At 40.5% G+C, this 16,626-nt stretch overlaps 1 protein-coding gene across 11 annotated transcripts in view; it reads left to right on the plus strand.

Moving 5' to 3' along the window:
- CACNB2 (calcium voltage-gated channel auxiliary subunit beta 2) overlaps positions 1 to 16,626 on the plus strand; it is a 403,546-nt gene that overhangs the window by 242,693 nt on the left and 144,227 nt on the right. Inside the window, exon 1 of one of the 11 annotated variants that reach the window (XM_016962732.4) lies at positions 14,393 to 16,598. The exons of the other annotated variants lie outside the window; for them this stretch is intronic. The gene's annotated coding sequence lies outside the window, so the exon portion shown is untranslated. Of the gene's footprint in view, positions 1 to 14,392; positions 16,599 to 16,626 lie in introns of those variants that run through there. 11 annotated transcript variants of the gene reach the window in all.

A 16,626-nucleotide genomic window follows, 5' to 3' on the forward strand; every position in this document is an offset into this window, starting at 1 on the left:
GCCACTGGAATATAGAGGGGCTAGGGGAAGCGGGTATAAGCAGAGAGACTAATTACAAAGGCACCGTAAGAGTCTACGCAGTAGAGGTGAGTGACTTGACTAGGGTTGTGGTAGTGGAGTGGGAAGAGTGAGGCTTGTTATTTTCATAGAGATGTATAACAGAGCAATATCGTCTTCATGTGCCAAGCCCTGTGCTAGGTCTTGGGGATTCAACAGTGACAGAAGCAACACAAATCCCTGCCTTCGTGAAGCTTTCATATTAGCAGCAAGGGTTAAACCATAAATAAATACATAAGTACGTATATGGTGCACCAGAAGGTTGGGGAGATATTAAGCAGAGAAGAGGAATACAGAGTAGCGAATAGAGTGCCATTTTTTTTTTAAATGGAATCTTGTTCTGTTGCCCAGGCTAGAGCGCAGTGGCTCAATCTCGACTCAGTACAACCTCCGCTTCCCGGATTCAAGTGATTCTCCTGCCTCAGCCTCCAGAGTAGCTAGGATTACAGGCACACACCACCACACCCAGCTAATTTTTGTATTTTTAGTAGAGATGGGATTTCACCATGTTGGTCAAGCTGGTCTCAAACTCCTGACTTTAGGTGATCTGCCCACCTCGGCCTCCCAAAGTGCTGGGATTACAGGCATGAGCCGCCACGCCCAGCCATAGAATGCTGTTTAAAATGCCACAGTTATTTATGTAAAATCTGTGATCTTTCACATTGTTAGGAGAAGGTAAAAAGTGCATCCAGAAGCAAGGTTATCAGGGCCAAAGAGGCACCGTGTTCCCAAGGAACCTGTAGTCACTGGTAGAGTCAGTACTGAGACTCCCGAAGATCAATAGGACCAGCATCTGGTGTCTTGGCCATATCATCACGATCTGTGGTCATGTTTTGAGGGCAACTTGAATATTTTTCATGATAAAAATATAGTGTACCTCTTTTTCTCTAATTGAAAAACAATTTCCAAGTAGTGGCTGTGTATATTACATGAAAAATTACCACAGAAATCGAGAGTGGAGAAAGGTATCCCAAGTCTCTCATAGAAAATGACCTGGAAATTTTCCTTTTAAATGTCTCTTTTTAAAGTAGTATGAATATGGTTGGCCAGGCGCAGTGGTTTATGCCTGTAATGGCAGCAGTTTGGGAAGCCAATGGGGGTAGATCGCTTGAGCTCAGGACTTCGAGACTACCCTGGGCAACGTGGTGAAACCCTGTTTCTCCAAAAAAAGAAAAAAACAGTTAGCTGGGCATGATGGTGCACGTTTGCAATCCCAGCTACTTGGAAGGCTGAGGGGGGAGGATCATTTGAGCCTGGAAGGTGGAGGTTGCAGCGAGCTGAGATTATGCCATTGTACTTCCAGCCTGGGTGACAGAGTGAGACCCTGTCTCAAAATGACAACAACAAACAAAAAACAAAAAAACCCACAAAACCAAAAATAAAGTAATATGAACATGGTAAAAAAAAAAAATCAAGCATTACAAGAGGTTACCCAGTGCAAAGTTAAGTCCCTCCCATCTCTGGCTGCTGGTTCCTCAGTTTTCTTCCCCACAAGCAACCACGGTGACCAGGTTCTTGGTGTCACTCTGGCATTGTGGTTCTCAACCTTGGCTGAACAGTAGAATCCCTTGCAGAACTTTGAAAAGAACAGTTGCCGGCTGGGTGCGGTGGATCACGCCTGTAATCCCAGCACTTTGGGAGGCCGAGGTGGGTGGATCATCTGAGGTCAGGAGTTCGAGACCAGCCTGCCAAACCTGGTGAAACCCCATCTCTACTAAAAATACAAAAAAAATTAGCTGGGCGTGGTGACGGACACATGTAATCCCTGGTACTCGGGAGGCTGAGGCAGGAGAATCATTTGAACCAGGGAGGCAGAGGTTGCAGTGAGCCGAGATTATGCCACTGCACTCCAGCCTGAGCAACAGAGAGAGACTCTAAGAAGGAAAAAAAAAAACGGTTGCCTTATCCCACCTCCAGAGGCTCTAATTAAATTGCTTTTGAATATGCCATAGAGATTTGTAATACCCCCCCCCGCCCCCCACAGGTTTTAAAAATGTGCAGCCACATAAATGTTCTAGAGCTAGCCTACATACTCATAAATGTATGCATTCTTTAAAATGCACTTATCAAAAAATTAGCTGGGCGTGGTGGTGTGTGCCTCTAATCCCAGCTACTAGGGAGGCTGAGGCAGGAGAATCGCTTGAACTCAGGAGGCAGAGCTTGTGGTGAGCCGAGATCGTGCCACTGCACTCCAGCCTGGGTGACAAGAGTGCAACTCCATCTCAAAAAAAAAAAAAAAAAAATTTATTCAAATGACAGCAAAACAGTGTATTTCTACCAATGATAGAAAAAACTCTCTGATGGTTTTTTCTTTTTCTGATGCTTTTTTCTTTTTAACCTGTAAAATACATCTTGGAGATTATTTCACATTAGCATGTATCGCTAGAGATAACTTATTTTTTTATATGTCCAAATGATATGCCATCATATGGATGCAACATAATTTTATCAGTCCCCTACTGATAGTTATGTTATTCAAAGTAATCTGTTATCACAAATAATGCCATAACAAATATTCTTATATATATATATCCTTATGTACATATTTGTATATATCTATAAAAGTCCCAGAATCAGAATTAGAATTATGGATCAAAGGTAAGTTTTCAGTTTTGATAAATTCTACCAAATTTTATCCATAAGGGGCAATGTGTGAGAGGACCACACTAACAGTGCATTCGCTTTGCTTGTAATCTTTGCCAATAAAAATTAAAACTAGTGTTGTCTTTGATTTTGCCCTGTTTTAACATCAGGACTAAACTTAGGCATTTTCCATTAGCTTAAAACCGTTTCTTTTTCTGTGAATATCTCTCCTTCCCCTGCTTTTTTGGCCTATTTTTCTAGTGGGTTGTTGGTGTTTTTCTTATTGATTATAAGATGTATTAATATATGAAGGCATCAAACTTTTGTCAGCATATGATGACATATTCTGTATATATCATCAGTATATGAGCAACTTTACTGTTGCTCTTTTATTTATGATTTTTTTTTTTTTTTTGAGACGGAGTCTCACTCTGTCGCCCAGGCTGGAGTGCAGTGGCGCGATCTCGGCTCACTGCAAGCTCCGCCTCCTGGATTTGCACCATTCTCCTGCCTCAGCCTCCCAAGTAGCTGGGACTACAGGCGCCCGCCACCATGCCCTGCTAATTTTTTTGTATTTTTTTTTAGTAGAGACAGGGTTTCACCGTGTTAGCCAGGACGGTCTCGATCTCCTGACCTCGTGATCCACCCATCTCAGCCTCCCAAAGTCCTGGGATTACAGGCATGAGCCACTGCGCCCTGCCTTTATTTATGATTTTTAATCTGATATAGTAAAATGTATAGCTTTTATGTTTTGGAGTGTTTCAAGTATCAGTTGCTAAGAGATCTAGGTACTGGAAGCTATTGGAGAACAGAGAATATGTCATCTATATTCTTAGATCCTCAGTGCCCAGCACATGGTAGGTAATTGTTGACAGAATAGTTGGATGTAAATGTGATGATGATGATGAAGGATCATGAAAGTTGATCCCAGGTATTCATCCAGAAGAAATTAAGGCAGTAACAGTATTATCATCATTTAATTCCCTTCATAATTAAACGCTCCAGCGTATAATAACGGTGTATAATACTTCTGGTATAAACTGAAAGTACTGAGTTTCAGAAGGCAGATCTAGCTGAGTCGTCTCAGAGCCGTCATCTTGGTCACTAAGCTCTTGCTCCTTAGAAACTTGAAGATCCTCCACCCCTTCCCATTGGTCTTTCTGCCTCGGAATGTTGTTCCCTTACCTGTATCTATGACTGTTTCCTGCCAGCTGCAAAACACAGCCTAAATATCTATTTCCCTTTAGAAGCTTCTTCTGAGTACCATCTTCATCTCCCTGCCATCTTCCCTCATAGTGTCCCATGGCTTTCCTTTATAGTAGTTATCAGAACTGTCATAAAATAATGTTTTGTGTTACAGCCTCTGTGATGTGTCTCCCTCACTCGACTGGGAACCCCAATCACTTCTTCTTCCCTCATGTCCACTGGGAGTGCTCTGGGATTGGGGAACAGAGGTAAACAAAAAAAGCTCCCTGCCCTCCTTTGAGTATTACATTCTACTGTATATATGTGTTGGGAAAAGGAGATAATAATAATACTGAGTTGTGCATCATATCCAATGATTGTCATTTAAATGAAGCAGAAAAGCCAGTAGGTGCATTTTTGGCTTGGAGTATCTGAGTCTGGTGTGTGTCTTAATAGTAGAAGGATCTAGCACATAACATATGCATACACTACCAGGCTGTGAGACTGTGGTCACCCTCGTGCAAGTCAACAGACAGCTGTCAGCATAGTCACCAAGTCATTTCTGTCTCTCTTTTTTTTTTTTTTTAGCGACAGGCTCTCATTCTGTCACTCAGGCTGGGGTGCAGTGGTACAATCAAGGCTTACTGCAGCCTTCACCTCCCAGACTCAAGTGATCCTCCCACCTCAGCCTCCCAAGTAGCTGGGACTACAGGTGTGTGCTACCATGCCCAGCTCTTTTTTAAATTTTTTGTACAGATGGGGTCTCGTTATGTTGTCCACGTTGGTCTCAAACTGCCGAGCTCAAGCAATCCTCCTGCCTCGGCCTCCCAATATGCTGGGATTATAGGAGTGAGCCACTGCACCTGGCCCAAGCCATTTCTCATCCTTACCAAAATGTCTTCTTACCAAACTGTCAGGCCATTTTTGCCCTGCTTGATGGAAGTTTTGCTATCATTACAGTCCATTACACCTTCAAATGCAAAATAGAGCAGATATTTTCATGCAACAAAAGATGCTTTTTCATTTGCAAGACAAGAAATAGGATATAAACTACTTTTGACCAATGGTATATGTCCAGTATTTTATTAAACGTTCTGAATATAGTCTAGGTTTTCTAATATTAATATTATATATCAGTGGCACATTTCCAGCTAAATAATCTAAAATTTACAGCCTTTTTAAAACACAGAGGTGAATGAACCAGATTGTCTCTAGTTCTGAAATCACCTCCTGAAGGTGGGTTTGCTGCTTAAGGGATACATTAACTATATTAGGTCCCTAGGGTACTTTCCAGTGCTTTATTTCTGAGTACTCCACACCACTGGCATTTTTCCAGACAAATCCCTGATGGTGTAGCCTGTTTTTATAATATTAAGTCTCTCTGAACCAAAGTCATATCTTTCCGGAAGGTTAGACTTTTAGAACAGTATATTAATATTTTACTACCAAATTACTGAGTCATTTTGGCCTGCTTAAGTACCTAACCTAGTACCAACAAATTATTTAAGCAATCATAGGAGAAAAATCCAGTATTTCAGGTAGACACTTAAATAATTATTTGTATACATTATACACAGAGAAATTTGCTTCATAATCATAAAATTTTATGTCTAAGTACTTTTCTTTTAATTATTTTCTTGCCTGTCATAATTCCCATAGCAACCTTTACTTTGTTCTATGTTTTTCATGTGCATAAAGAGGCTTTCAGGAGACCTGGTCCTTGCCTCCCTTCCCCATATGCAAACAACTATGAAGGTCAATCAATTACAGAAAATATGTATAAATCATCTCTTTTACAACATCAAAAATATTTTCAGGGTACTTTGTGAGAAATTTCAATTGCAATAGGAAGGGCCTTTTATTCACAAACATAGGAACATTACAGGAAAAGAATTTAACTGAACTCCCAACATTTTTTGAGAAAATGGAATCCAACCTTATCTCTTCTGTTACTGTTTTTGTTTTTTTGAGATGGGAGTCTCACTCTGTCACCCAGGCTGGATTGCAGTGGCATGATCAGTTCACTGTAGCCTTGAACTCCTGAGCTCAGGCAATCCTCCTGCCTCAGCTTCCCAAGTAGCTAGGACTGCAGGTGTGTGCCACCATGCCTGGCTCATTTTTAAAATGTTTTTGTAGAGACAGGGTCTCCCTATGTTGCAAAGGCAGGTCTTGAACTTCTGGGCTCATGCAGTCCTCCCACCTGGGCCTCCCAAAGTGCTGGGATTACAGGCGTAAGTCACTGTGCCTTGCCTCTGTTATTTGTTTTACATACATGAATGTATGTATATATAGAAATGATTCAGTTTTGTTTTTGTTGTTGTTTTCTGGTTTTATTAAATACAGTCATCATAAACATTTGCCTGTAACCATCTTTAGTCTTTGTAACTATTTTCAAGGTTATTTAATAGTCTACTAAGCATGTGAACCATAATTTTAAAATTTTCTTAAACTAGTTCCTAGAAGTGAAATTAATAGCCTGGGTACATCTAAATGCATGTCTAGTTACACACAGAAAGTAAATTGTCTTCCCAAAGAGTTGCATGAAAGCCAAAAACTATCAACAAGGTGTGAAAGTATCAATTTAAGTGTGTCCCCCTGACATTGTGAATTGGGACTTTGCAAAGAGCATTGGTTTAATGATGGAAAATGGTATTGTGTTTAATTTAATGAGGTTGAACATCTTTTCCAGATGCTTATGGCTAATTGATTTTTTCGTGAATTTTCTATTAATATCCTTTATTTATATCAATTCATTTCTTACTGTTTTACTTACCAATTAGTGTGCCTTTTATATATGCAAAGAAAATGTTAAACAGTAAAATATTTAAGGACTGAAGCCATATTCCCTTTTCACAAGTGTGTAGTTCCCTGGAGAACACATAAGTTAGCTGTTCATTCATGCCTGTAGATTAATTGTTCATTGCCACCTGCAAGAACTCATCTTGGAAGGAAAGAGCCCAGATTCATTTGTTTGATTGTTTCGCTGCTCAAGAAAAGGCCTGGCACTTGGATGTACCATCTTTTGACATGGCCTTTCTTTTTTTGAGACGGAGTCTCACTCCTTCGCCCAGGCTGGAGTGCAGTGGCATGATCTTGGCTCACTGCAACCTCCACCTCCCGAGTTCAAGTGATTCTTCTGCCTCAGCCTCCCGAGTACCTGGGACTACAGGCACCCGCCACCATGCCTGGCTAATTTTTGTATTTTTAGTAGCGATGGGGGTTTCACCATATTGGCCAGGCTGGTCTCGAACACCTGACCTTGTGATCTGCCCACCTTGGCCTCCCAAAGTGCTGGGATTACAGGCATGAGCCACGGGGCCCAGCCAACATGGTCTTTCTTTGGTAGTAGAAAGTCTATTAAGATATTCTAAAGTTTTATATTTATTTGTCCAGTTATTCAGTTGCATTCCTTTATATTACCCAACATTGCTTGAAGAAATATCTTCTCCCTGTATTGGCTTGATTTTTGAAACATTCTGAATTATTATAAGTTATATGTATAGTCATATTTTCTGCTGTAAATTTGAACTCCATCTCTATAGGAATGTCAGGGGTAGTGCATAAGAAGTAAATCAACAGTCACTCACACAATATGTTATATTTACAATATATTCACAACCATCTGTAAGAAAATTTGCAAGTGCATTCTTTCTAGTAGCTTCAATTTAGTATACTCATTTTACAAATGAGAGAATTAGCCAGAGAATTATTTACATGCCTTGCCTTTGGCTATGCAATGAGTCACTGGTACTTTTAGGATTGGAACTTTAAGTTCCTGGAATGAAGAAGTAGAATTAATGGGAAAAGAAGCTTCACAAAAAATAAGTTGTAATCATATTTTCAAAATATAAAGTCTCTCTTAGATTCACTGGAAAAAGGATGCTAAACAAATTTCAAGTACAATGACTGTTTTTGGAGTGGCTTGCTTGTTATGAAACATGGTTATTTAATCAGCTGGCCTATAGTTGACATTTGCACCAAGTTAATTAAGTTGGCATTTGTGGAGGTTTGTGATAAAACACTGGGGATAGCTTCAAGCTGAAGCCTTTGTTTTATTCTTTATTCATTATAAATATTTATCATCCGTTCATCATGGAAAGTCACATTTCTGTTTGTGTTTTTTAATTAAGAAAGAGACACTAGCACATTTAGGAATGTTTAAGAATGTTTAGGAATGCGAAAATGGATCGGGAGAGCTCTCTTGTAAATTGGGAGAGCTTTAAACTATAGGATGTAAGAGAGAAGAGGTTTTCTCTCTTTCAGTCCTTATTCATTCATTCCACAAATGTTTGTTGAGCGTGCATTCCATGCCTGGCACTATTCCAGGCACTTGGGATATAGGAGTAAGTGAAACATTTAAAAAAATCCATCCTTGTGGGTGTTATATCCTAATCAAGGGAGACATATACTAAACAATATCGTAAGTAAATTATATGTTAGAAGGTAAAAACACTAATAGGCTGTGCGTGGTGGTTCACACCTGTAATCCCAGCACTTTGGGAGGCCGAGGCACATGGATCTCTTGAGTCCAGGAGTTCGAGACCAGCCTGGGCAACATGGTGAAACTCCATCTCTACAGAAAATACGAAAAATTAGTTGGGCATGGTGGTGCGCACCTATAGTCCCAGCTACTCAGGAGGCTGAAGTGGGTGGATCCCTTGAGCTCAGGAGGCAGAGGTTGCAGTGAGCCAAGATTGTGCCACTGCACTCCAGCCTGAGTGACAGAGTAAGACCCTGTCAAAAAAAAAAAAAAAAAAAAAGAAGGTAAAAGCACTATTTTTAAAAAAGTAGAACAGGGTAAGTGAGATTGGAAATACCACCGCAAGGCATTAGGTGTTACAATTTGAAATAGGATGGTTGCAGAAGACCTCATTGAGAAAGATTTTGAGCAAAGACTTAGAGGAGGTGATAGAGTTAGAAGGGTAGAAATCTAGGGGAGGAGAGTGTCTGGTACCTCTGAGGAACATCAAGGGGCCCAACAAGATTAGAACAGAAAGAAGGGAGGGCTAGGTGGCAGGGAGAGGGTGTAGAAATCAGCGGAAGCAGAAGTTACTAACAAAGGCGACTTAGAAGGAACAGCCAATGGGAAAAGAGAAAGACCAAGAGGGAGTGGTTTCTTGGAAGTCAAGTTGAGAAAATGAAGAGAGGACAGGGGATGATCAGTGATGTTAAAGGCTGCTGATTGCTGGAGTAAGATGAGCACTGAGAATCAGCCATCGATGTAGCCTTAGAGACATCATTGATGACCTTGATGAACAGTTTTAGTGGAGTGGTAGGAGGAATAGGAGGAAGTATATTTAAGAGAGAACAGGAAGAGAAGAATTAGAGGGAGCAGAGCCAACTTTTTCTATGCATTATTTTTTCTGCAAACGAGAGGGGAAAACTGGACAAGAGCTGGCAGAGAAAATGGAGTCAAGGAAAGGTTTTCTTAGGAAGAGAGAAATAATCACGTGAGTTTGCTGATTCAAATGATTCAATAGAAAAACCCTAAGTGTAGTGACATCCATGCAGTTTCTGGAGTACCTGTAACCAGCATGAATTTCTATACCAAAAATTCCCTACATACAATTTATTCACTCCTTTTCTCCCATTTCATTGAATTTTCTGCAGCTATGTATTGAGACAGTTCAACTCTCCCAAGCCACTATTTTTCTGCTCCCTGCCTACTTGTTTTCAATTTCATAACTGATAAGATAGTTGGTATAAAAAAATTATATTAGCATGAAAAAATTCTTGTCATTGGCTGGATGCAGTGGCTCACACCTGTAATCCCAGCACTTTGGGAGGCCGAGGCAGGTAGATCTCCTGGGTTCAGGAGTTCAAGACCAGCCTGACCAACATGATGAAACCCCATCTCTACTAAAAATACAAAAATTAGCTGGGCATGGTGGTGGGCACCTGTAATCCCAACTACTCAGGAAGCTGAGGCAGGAGAATCGCTTGAACCCGGGAAGCGGAGATTGCAGTGAGCCGGGATCACCCCATTGTACTCCAGCCTGGATGACAGAGTGAGACTCCATGTCAAAAAAAAAAAAAAATCATGTCATCTGTCATCATCAGTAGATATATATTAAAGGCCTAGAAATTTTTCCCAAAACACACATACACATACATAATGTTCTAATTTTTTAAAAAATTATTTAGCCTATGACTGAAATCCAAAACTCAAAATAATATCAAAATTGCCCCTCTAATTTTAACTTTTTCAAAATGGTTCTTTTGGACAATGTCAAATTTTGCAAATATTGAGCAGAGGCTCTTCTATAAACTGTAAATAGCCATCATACCCTCATGTTAAGGAATAATTTGGTGGTAACAGCATTTTGATATGTTCGTTTTTAAAAAAATGTAAGTCACATGTCTGAACTTTTTGCCTCCTATTTGTACTTTATAATAACTTCAGCTTCGGTACTGAAAACCAGCAACTGTTCCTTTTGAACTGAAAGAAGACACTTGAATCCTAGCCACTTTCAGGCAGGATGAGCTGCCGACCAGTCTACTGAAGGCCAGCTTGCCAAAGTTCTATTCATTTTCAGCAAAGAGAGAAAAAGTTAAATAGCCGGTGTCTTGGCTTCTATTGTTTTCCGATTCTAATCTACTTTCCCTTGTAGATAAGTAATGAAAAGAATGCTTGGTGATGCTGAGATACTCTGAAGTGAGGAAAATTCCAGAGGAGCAGCCAAGTCTTTCCACAAAACAGCATTCTATTAATGAATGTAAAATGAGCCCTCGGTGTACTTTCGTTGTGCCTTTTTGGAAAGATAAAATTTGAAATTTTTTTTTTTTCCAATTAGGAGTCTCACTCTGTCGCCAGGCTGAAGTGCAGTGGCACGATCTTTGGCTTACTGCAACCTCTGCCTCCCAGGTTCAGGCAATTCTTCTGCCTCAGCCTCCCGAGTAGCTGAGATTACAAGCGCCCGCTACCATGCCTGGCTAATTTTTGTATTTTTAGTACAGACAGGGTTTCACCATATTGGCCAGGCTGGTCTCTTGGCCAGGCTGGTCTCGAATTCCTGACCTGGTGATCTGCCTGCCTCGGCCTCCCAAAGTGCTGGGATTTCACCGTGAGCCACTGCGCCTGGCCCAAATTCGAAAATTTATAGATGTGTGTGAGAGAGAGCGAGCGAGCATGCCTAAAGCTTAGCAAACACATAGCTAAGCATTACGAAACTATCACGATGCCTTTATGATCGTTAGAAATGGCTATACCTATGACCAACAAACAGAAAAAACATATGCTTTTGATTAACAAAAACATCAGATGCATGTAGGAATTTGTCCTAGCTTTTCTTTTTATGAGCAGACACATGCATGGCACTTGAAATTTGACTGCTAAAGGTTTACTCCTAACTCTGTGGATCCAATTTGTTATATACTCATTTTACAAAGGGAGGAATTAGCCAGGGAGTTATTTATATGACTTGCATTTGGCTATGCAATGAGTCCCCTGCTTCGTGGCCTTGCTCAGGTAGCTTCTCTATGTCTCAGTTTTCTCATCAGTAAAAATGAAGACATTTGAAATTACATTAGGTAATACTTGTGAATCAGCACAGTGCCTGACACAGTGTAAGCATTTATGAAATATTTGCAATTATTATCATTAATAAGATGTATTATTATGTGCATAGCCTGATCTTAATTGATTATCCTCATTATGAGTATAATATAAAACAATCTTCAAAACGCACTCTTTAAGCTTCTAAGTAATTGTGCTGGACTGAGAAGGAAGAAAATACAAGAACTCTGTTTATATTCTCTGGAGACATCATGTTTCCAGTAACGTGGAGTTCGCTAACAACAACTTAAATGTAACTCCGAATTAAGGAACTCACACAGGCTGAAGGAGTTTTTCTGGGAGGTAATCCCATGTTGATGGAGTCTCACATGTGTATTCCAGGAGTGCCTGAGTATATATCACATGCAGAGTGAGAGAAAAAGAGAAGGGAGAGAGAGAGAGAGACTGAACAAGTTTAAATAAATCTTACTAAAAATTAATGTTAGCATGTTAGATACACTGACCTCTTTTCAATTCCTCAGACATGCAAGCATTTCTTGTACACAAGGCCTTTGCATATGATGTTCTTTCTGCCTGGACATCCCTCTTCTCAATGCGTTGCAGGGCTGAGTTTTTTCTTTCATCATTTAGATTTCAGCTTAGTGTCATTGCAGACTGTCATCTCATTACTCTAACTAAAATACCATCCCTCCCACCATCATTTTATTATCTCAGCTTTTTTTCTTGTCTCTCATAGCCGTTATTTTTCTGGTGCCTTTTAAAAAAAATCAGTTTCCTTCACTGAGATATTAAGTTTCATGACAGAAAGCTTTAATCTTTTTTACAGCCCTGTTTTCAGTATTTAGCTCACAGTTACAGCACAGAGTTTCAAAGTAATAAGTACTCAATAACTGCATGTAGTTTGGGGAGTTGTTAAATAAAATTTAATCTCTTCATTAGTACATCCTATAGCTATATGTTTATAAATTTTCATATTGTCTTGAGAAAATTGAAACTGACATTTTGGCTTTTACAGGATCATAAAAGTATCACACAGGGATGACCCTGCAGCGATGTATTGCTATCACCTCTGTTACTATTTTGACACTCAGCTAAATGATAGGTCAATCACATTTGAGATTTTCATCATCGTATGAATTTGAATAATAATTACACGACAATTTGCAAACTAAGGTATACAATGTTTATGCAACCGTCCCGCATCTTGGCACGCTATGTCATTTTTCAGTGTTTAGAGTCAGGATCTCTCATCAGTACATAGTTGATGATTTTATTGTTATTATTTTGAGACAGGGTCTCCCTCTGTCACCCAAGCTGGAGTACAGTGTTGTATTCTCTGCTCACTGCAGCCTCTGCCTCCTAGGTTCAAGCGATTCTCCTGCCTCAGCCTCCCGAGTAGCTGGGACCACAGGCGCCTGCCACCACGCCTGGCTAATTTTTGTATTTTTAGTAGAGATGGGGTTTCACCATGTTGCCCCGGCTGGTCTTGAACTCCTGGCCTCAAGTGATCTGCCTGCCTCTGCCTCCCAAAGTGCTGGGATTACAGGCATGAGCCAGCACGCAGCCCGTAGTTTATGATTTTATTTATGAAGAAACCAGTAAAGCAGAGAATAGCAATTCAGATTTCTTACATCTACATTGCACCAGAGAACAGAAGGTAATTCTAAACTGTGAAAAGAGATGACAACACCATGAAAAATGAAAGAATTGTCTCCCTTCCCCCACAGACAATACAAGATAGAACCCTTTCCCCTTGGTCCTGGCCCTCTGAAGTCTATCCCATTTTGATTGATGATTGATTGAGACAGAGTCTCGCTCTGTTGCCAGGCTGGAGTGCAGTGGCACAATCTCAGCTCACTGCAACCTCCACCTCCAGGGTTCAAGCGATTCTCCTGCCTCAGCCTCCCGAGTAGCTGGGATTATATGCATGTGCCACCACACCTGGCTAATTTTTGTATTTTTAGTAGAGACAGGGTTTCACCATGTTGTTCAGGCTGGTCTCGAACTCCTGACCACAGGTGATCCACCCACCTCGGCTTCCCAAAGTGCTGGGATTACAGTTGTGAGCTACTGTGCCTGGCCCCATTTTGCTTTATTTTAAAATATGTGGGCCTGACCAGCAGGCAATGAATTTGCCATTGGGTCAGCATCGTCCTATGCGTGAGGAGGTGGTCTAAAGTCTTGAGGATTTTGATGAGTTATAGCTTTGTCTAGAATCAGACTGGCCTTTGGATTCATAAAAAGTAGATTTTGCTCAAGAACATGGCTTTAAGGCTTCATATAAAGATTTCCTACAGAAAGAGAAGAACACAAATTGGGATCCAAGATGCCGCTATGAAATAGGCTTACAACTCTTATCTTTCGGGCTTTAAAAGAGAAAAATACAAGAATGCTCCAAAATACTGATGCTGAAAATATAGATGACTGTGAAACAGCAGAGTACAGCATCAAAACAGCAAACTATATAAATTTTTTAAAGTATTAAAGAAAAAGGGTGGCCAGGTGTAGTGGCTCAAGCCAGTAATCCAAGCACTTTGGGAGGCCGAGGTGGCCAGATCACCTGAGGTCAGGAGTTCAAGACCAGACTGGTCAACATGGCAAAACCGTGTCTCTACTGAAAATACAAAAATTAGCCGGGCCTGGTGGCGCATGCCTGTAATTTCAGCTACTCTGGAGGCTGAGGCAGGAGAATCAAGTGAACCTAGGAGACAGAGGTTACAGTGAGGCAAGATTGAGCCACTGTACTCTAGCCTGGGCAACAGAGTGAGACTATCTCAAAAAATAAAAAAGAAGAAAGAAAGGGTGACGCTTTCTTGTGTGAACATTAGACATAAAAGTGGAAAAAGAATGAAACCCCGTGTCTACTAAAAATACAAAAATTAGCCGAGGTGTGGTGGTGCACATCTGTAATCCCAGATACTCAGGAGGCTGAGGCAGGAGAATTGCTTGGAGCCAGGAGATGGAGGTTGCAGTGAGCTGAGATCATGCCATTGCACTCCAGCCTGGGCAGCAGAGCAAAAGCGAGACTCCGTCTCAAAAAAAAAAAAAAAAAAAGTGGAAAAAGAAATTGAAGAGTAGATAAAAGCATAAATTAATCCAGTGATATGCAATTTTCCTATGAGCAATGAACCCACAAAGTGAGAGCTCTAAGGATAAAAGGTGATGATCCTGGGAGGAACTATTAGTACACAGTAGTACAAGTTACATTTTCAGAAATGTCCAAATAGAAATGCAGGTATTAAGATGTAGAAAAGGAAATCTGGGTAGCTGAAATGTGAAGCACTGACAAGGACAAATACTGCAAAAGACCAGCTAATCACGTTGTAAGAGCCCTAGAGATCAAGGGTACATTTTGTAATGAACCTATTCCGGAGTTATGGAAATGACCGCCAGCTGTTCCTGACTGAAGACTACTTGAGGCACGATGACCCAGAAAGTCCATATGTTTCCAAAGGTAAAAGCTTAATTAGATATATCACTTCTAACTGAATAAATCCACACTCCCACAAGAAAGGAGATTAACTGTAAGGCATATGTCAGGAGGGTGACTTTCAAACATGCAACAGCTTCAGAGATTGAAACATGCTACTATTTAACTGTGGCTGTCTTTGGATGGGAGACTTTCAGGGGATCGTTATTTGTGTGTCTTTCAATGCTGGGTGCATATAACTTCTATAATGAAAAATATTTTGAGGCCGGGTGAGGTGGCTCACACCTGTAATCCCAACACTTTGGGAGGCTGAGGCAGGAGGATTGCTTGAGCCCAGGAGTTTGAGACCAGCCAGCCTGGGCAACATAGTGAGACCCATCTCTACAAAAAATAATTTAAAAATTAGCTAGGAATGGGAGCACATGCTTATATTCCCAGCTGCTTGGGAGGCTGAAGCCGGAGGATCACTTTCGCCCAGGAGGTCAAGGCTGCAGTAAGCCATGATTGCATCACTGCAGTCTATCAAGCCTGGGTGACAGTGAGACTGTCTCACACACACACACACACACACACAAATTGTTTTTGTGTGAAAGTATATACTATCAGAGATACAAGGAATGAAGGTAATCCAGCTTTTTCTATGCTTCTATGAACTACTCTAAAGATCAATTGGTAGTCACATCCTATATTATAAAATAGTCAAGCCATTGCCAAAAGTCATCGAAGAGATTCTTGTTTTTAACTGCTATTTAAACCTGGAAACAGGTCTCAAAGTGACTATGCAATGTAAAAGCTCCATCTGAATATTAGCAAAGGACTTTTTATATCTTATTTTATTTAAAAGGGAATGAGACCGCACAAAATTATGTGTGGGTGTTATGCGGCCCTCTCTTTATGTACTTCCTGTCATTGCTGGGTTGTTACTGATAGAAACTTTGTCTTTTCATTGAGGTGTGACTTGAACCTGTAGCGGGGTGATTGGGTCTAACGTGGCAAGACTGGTGACAGTGTGGACAGGGGCCCCTTATGGGGTATAATTATGCTTCCTGGTAATTTTCTACTGTGCTGCTACTACTATAAGAAGCCCTCTAGGAAGATCAGGAATCCCCTACCAGGTGTGTATGTGTTGACACACTCATTTCTCCCTTGTAAATTTGCTTGAACGAAGAGTTTGCAGTGCATTTTTATCCCCCATGCATTTTACATTCACATCATAACAATAGGTGATCTATTAATTTACGTCAAGATACCACAATTGAGGTACAACTGATCACTAACTTTCATTCTGAAACCCCTATTCTATGTATTTTCTAGTATTTGGGTCTTGAAGATTATATTAGTGCAGAGTGCCAGGTGGGGAGCGAGGAAGGGTAGAAGGGAGGAGGAGGGAGGAAGACTTTTTGAGATAGGGTCTCACTATGTTGTCCAGGCTGGTCTCGAACTCATGGGCTCAAGCAATCCTCCCACTTTGGCCTCCCAGAGTCCTAGGGTTACGGTCGTGAGCCACTGCAGCCAGCTGTGGTTCTTAAGTATTCTTAAGAACACTTTTTTTTTTCATTTTTATTTGTACAAAATATTCTCCCACCACACTCAAACAAATGCAGTTTAGACTACAATGAGAGCATTTTGTTTATGTCAAGAAAACAAAGTGTATATTTCTTAATAAGTAAACTTTTAAAATGTAATTTCATTAGTACAGGAAATTAATAACTGTAGTGTCTTTCCTTCTTCAGCCTCACTCACCTCATCTACAAGCAGAGTTGGGACTCAATTATTCTGTGAATTTTAACTCCAACTAATAAATTAACCAAGCTTTGAAATTTCCTTGTAAGTATGGTTATAACAATTCACACTG

Source organism: Pan troglodytes, chromosome 8 (genome assembly GCF_028858775.2).
Source record: "Pan troglodytes isolate AG18354 chromosome 8, NHGRI_mPanTro3-v2.0_pri, whole genome shotgun sequence".
Classification (NCBI taxonomy): Eukaryota; Metazoa; Chordata; class Mammalia; order Primates; family Hominidae; genus Pan; species Pan troglodytes.